Below are 5,455 nucleotides of genomic sequence, written 5' to 3'. Positions count from 1 at the left end.
CTGGCCAACATGGTGAAACCTCATCTCTACTAAAAATACAAAAATTAACCTGGCATGGTGGCGGGTGCCTGTAATCCCAGCTACTGGAAAGGCTGAGGCAGGATAATTGCTTGAACCCAGGAGGCGGAGGTTGAAGTGAGCCGAGATGGCACCACTGCACTACAGCCTGGACAACAGAGTGAGACTCGATCTCAAAAAAAAAAAAAAAAAAAGAGACACAAGGAAGCTTTGGGGGTGAAGGACATGCTCATTATCCTGATGATGGTGATGGTTACTCAAATGTACGCATGTGTCAAAATTCATCAGATTGTACATTTCAACATGTGGGGTTTGCCGTCTGTTAATTACACCTCAATAAGCTGTTAAAGATAAAAAGAGTAAAAAAAGCCTTTACAAAACCGTAATGTATAGAAGTGGGATCCAGGATAAGAGATAGGAGATGAGAATGCTTCCAGAGTTGGTGGGGAGAAGACCTAGAGTCCAGCTAGGCGTGAGAGAGCAGTTGTTCCAGTTTGGAGAAGGAGGATGGGGGGCTCCAGGGAGGACATTTCCAAGGAACAAATGGAAGACATAGCTGGCTTGTGTTTGAAGGCACTCATTACAATACTGAGGAGGCTGGGCGGGGTGGCTCACCTGTAATCCCAGCACTTTGGGAGGCTGAGGCGGGCCGATCACTTGAGGTCAGGAATTCGAGACCAGTCTTGCCAACAGGAATTCCATCTCTACTAAAAATGCAAAAATTAACCAGGTGCTGCATGCCTGTAATCCCAGCCACTCGGGAGGCTGAGACAGGAGAATTGCTCAAACCTGGGAGGCAGAGGTTGCAGTGAGCCAAGATTGGGCCACTGTACTCCAGCCTGAATGAGCCAGACTCTGTCTCAAAATAAATAAATAAATAAATAAAAATAATGAGGAAATACAGTTCTGGAGAGGTAGGGGGTAAATTAGAGATAGATACATAGAAAGCTAAGTAAACAGTATGAGGCAACTATTAATTGCAAAGAAAGCAAAAACAGTTTTACAAGACAAGAAATGTAATAGTAGGACAAAAAATGGCTTGATTCCAAATATATTAACATAGACATAAAAATGTGAGTAATGATTGTTTAGCCAAATTGATGGAATATATCTGGGGAGATGGAGTGGGAATTGGTGTAAGGCTGAGCGATTAGGGCAAGAGGAAGAGATGTAAAATCTCATCCACCACGCCTAGAAGTCAAAACACAAAAACCTGAAACTAGTAGATGAAGAAATGGTAATGTAAGCGTAGTATTCAGACTGAGGGAGGTAAGCAGCAGAGACACAGCTGAAGGGAATAATCACCACTGCCTCTAGGGAGTGGGAACCGGGAGGGAAGTCTGGGACCTTAGATTGCTGGTTGTTGTCAAAAGCCAACACTCCCTGGCTTTTAAACTATCTGTAAATATCCCTTAGACATGATAACATTAAATTTACGAAACTGTATGGCAAAAGTCCTGCGAGAACATGACTACAGATTAAAAGAGTGATTTCAACTCTTTATTTTCCGCCGGTTTAATTTGTACTGGTCCTGGGTTTTTCCAAGACCATTTAATACTTTCATGAAGAATAAAATAAATGAGTGAATAAATGCAGGTGAACAAAACCCACCTCATTGCTAATTCTCAAGAAAGTGGAGGACAAGACTTTGAAAAGAAGGTAGGAACCAAGATGGAAAATCCCAGAGGTGGGAGCCGCTGGCCAGGTTCCTGGCACACAGCGCTGGAAGCAGCCTTCCCCTGGGAAACTGCCGTGGAGGCTCCTTCCAGGACAGCAGCTGGGCTTCCAGAGAGCCGGTGCCCGCTGACTACTGTAAGGTTAGGCCCCTACAGCCCCTCCTACACACACGATAACAATAACAAATATAAACACACAAAACAGCGAAGCTGGGGGTAAGATTCCTGCTCTGGCCCACAGGCTGGCTGCCTTTCATGCTTAGGACATAATCTCTCAAAAACGTCTCCTGTTTGGTAACTTCAGTTTCCTGAACATCTCCCCTTTAGATGAGAAGTGAGAGGTGAAAGAAGGGCAAAGTGAGTAAGAAGAAAAATAAGAAAGACTTGAGTGCTATTCTACAGAGAACATTCTAGATGTGTCCAGGGGAAGAAGCAAAACGTGGGCTCTCTGACCAAATTCTCTCATTGAATTTCAAAAAGAATTTGTATCCCCTTTTGACATAGAAGGCATCAAAAGCTGAGAGAAGTCAAAGAATCTTTCTAGGTTCACCAAAGACAGAAATTTTTTTTTTTTTTTTTTTGAGATGGAGCCTGGTCCGTCACCCAGGCTGGTGTACAGTGGCGCAATCTCAGCTCACTGCAACCTCCACTTCCGGGGTTTAAACGATACTCCTGTTTCAGCCTCTTGAGTAGCTGGGATTACAGGTGTGTGCCGCCATGCCCGGCCCAAAGTGAGAATTTGAACCCAGTACTCCTCCCTTTTTCCTTTCTTCTTTCCATCCTTCCTTTTCCTTCTTTCTTTCTTTCTTTCTTTATTTTATTTTATTTTTGCCTTCAAAAATATTCATATAGCTCCCAAGCACAACACTAAACACTGGTCTGGGGCTTCATGAAACTTACCTCTAGCCGAAGGGATGGAAAGTAAAATAAACAAATAAATGAGCAAATAGTTGCAAATGCTTGTCAGGGCTGTGAAGCAAATAAAACAGGGTCACGTGAAATACAGAAACTGAGCAGGCATGACATGGGATACTTCAGGGTAAGTGGTCAAGGAATGTTTTCCAGGAAGCAGTATTTGAGCTGAACCCTGGGTGACCAGCTGTGGAAAGACCAGAAACAGTGTTTCAGGTGCAGAGAATGGTAACTGCAAAGACTAAGGTGAAACTAAAAAAGTCATCCAAACCCATGCTGAACCCTGGGGGCGGGGAACTGATGGCTCCTCGTTGGTAGGGCCGTCTGCCCTGTCCAACGTGGGGTTCTGTGGGAAGCTGATTCTGAAATTGAGATTAGGGTACAGGAAGATTCTTGTGGGGGTGCTCTAGTGAGGAGTGAAGGCAGCGGGGCTGGGCAGAGGGAGGGAGGCACTGAACTGAGCTGCAGTCTCACGGCACTGGCACAAGGACCCTGATCTTGGCATCACAGGCTCCATAGGGTTGAGAAATTGACCATCTCTGGGGCGCCACAACTCTTATAAATTCAACCCTGGGCCTGATACTCAGCCTTTTCCGCCCTCAAGTTGTGAGAGATGATGGTCTCTTTACATGCTACCAACGAGGTCCTCTGTCTATCACACTTGACCTTTGTGATTAATCACTCTCAGCCTTCCACTGTGTTTCTCAAACGCATTGATGATTCTCAGCAACAGCAATCCCACTCCACTGTTCGCCTGTCCTCAACAGCCTTTCAAACTCCTGAGGTCTTGCACCTCCTGTCCATTCCTTTCCATAACTGTTCCACCCAAGTGAATCATGGAAGTTTTATCAATTGCACAGCATGCCTGGGGAAAACAGTGCTCCACTGCCACAAGGGATGGTGACCTCGTGGTCAACTGGCTGATGAGTGATCAAACTTCAAAATGCCGTACACAGTCTGCTTCCTCAAACCCTTCCTGGCACCAGCATCTCTGAGCTGGAGACGGATGTGCGGTAAGTTTATAGGGAACATGCTCTGAATTATCCCCTGCAGAGAAGCGAAGAAAGTAAACATATGCCAGGTGCGGTGGCTAACGCCTGTAATCCCAGCACTTTGGGAGGCTGAGATGAGTGGATCACTTAAGGTCAGTAGTTCGAGACCAGCCTGGCCAGCATGGAGAAACCCCATGTCTACTAAAAATACGAAAATTAGCCAGGCATGGTGGCGTGCATCTGTAATCCCAGCTACTTGGGAGGCTGAGGCAGGAGAATCGCTTGAATCTGGGAGGTAGAGGTTGCAGTGAGCCGAGATGGCACCGCTGCACTCTAGCCTGGGTGACAGAGCAAGGCTCTGTCTCAAAAAAGGAAAAGAAAGAAAGTAAGTGTGGCCAGAAGAAGTTCAATTCTGAAGGCCTCACAACAACAACCTCTGCTAGTCTCATAGGGCTCAGAGCTCCGGAGCTGGGGTAGCACTTTGAAGTTGTCCCAAACTGAAGCACCGAAGGGCTAGGCTTTTGTCCCCCACATCAGTCAATTGTGAGACTGGGCTACCCCACTAGACGGGCCGCATGGCAGCTGCTTTCAGCTAAACATAGTGTGCAGGGAGGGACCCAGCTGAACCTCCGCCAATCTTCTGCACTTCAGCAGGCAAAGTTGCGGTGGCTAGAGGAGTCCCGCCTTGGCTCTGCAGGGGGGCGTAGGGAGTGCACCGGGACAGCCACCACAGCCCCACTTCCATGCTTCTACTGCAAAGAGCGATTAGCTTCTTTTCTTGGGACACCCATATAATCAACATCTGGAGACCACGAGCCTGAGACCCATTACAAGTAGCAAAAGAATTTGGACAGGATGCATTTAATCTTGAGTTAATGGTACAATGCTCAGCCAAGATAAACTTCTCAGCCTCAACATATTTTATTTTGAAAAAATGTTATTGTCAGGTACAAGGGAAATTCCTCCTTACTTAGTGGGCTCTGCCAGATGACATAAGCACTGGAGGGACCATTCGTCTGGTGTGTTATCTTTTTCATCTGAGTAGGTCTTTCCTCCACCAACTCATCTCCCAAAAAGCTGGCCACAGTTCCTAAGTAATTCTAGCCCCTGACAGCTGCAGTAAAGAAAATAATTGTGACTTGAAAACAGACATTTTTAGGCCGGCGCAGTGGCTCACACCTATAATCCCAGTACTTTGGGAAGCTGAGGCGGGCGGATCACCTGAGGTCAGGAGTTTGAGACCAGCCTGACCAACATGGAGAAACCCCTTCTCTACTAAAAATACAAAATTAACCAGATGTGGTGGCGCATGCCTGTAATCCCAGCTACTTGCGGGGCTGAGGAAGGAGAATCGCTTGAACCTGGGAGGCAGAGGTTGCAGTAAGCTGAGATCGTACCACTGCATTCCAGCCTAGGTGCCAGAGTGAGAGACTCAGTCTCAAAAAAAAAAAAAAAAGAAAGAAAACAGGCATTTTGGGGGGCCAGGCACAATGGCTCACGCCTGTAATCCCAACACTTTGGAAGGCTGGCGAAGGATTACTTGAGGTCAGGAGTTCGACACTAGCCTGGCCAACATTACAAAACCCCATCTCTACTAAAAATACAAAAATTAGCGAGGCATGGTAACATGTGCCTGTAGGGCAGCCGAAGTTGCCATGAGATTGTGCCGTGCACTCCAGCCTGGTCCACAGAGTGAGACCGTATCTCAAAAAAAAAAAGAAGAAAGGAAGGGAGGAAGGGAGGGAAGGGAGGAAGGGAGGGAAGGAAGGAAGGGAAAGGAAAGGAAAGGAAAGGAAAGGAAAGGAAAGGAAAGGAAAGGAAAGGAAAGGAAAGGAAAGGAAAGGAAAGGAAAGGAAA

The sequence above is a fragment of the Mandrillus leucophaeus genome, unplaced genomic scaffold (genome assembly GCF_000951045.1).
Source record: "Mandrillus leucophaeus isolate KB7577 unplaced genomic scaffold, Mleu.le_1.0 Scaffold122, whole genome shotgun sequence".
Lineage (NCBI taxonomy): Eukaryota > Metazoa > Chordata > Mammalia > Primates > Cercopithecidae > Mandrillus > Mandrillus leucophaeus.
The sequence above is the reverse complement of the archived record's forward strand: the minus strand, read 5'-3'. Positions refer to the sequence as shown.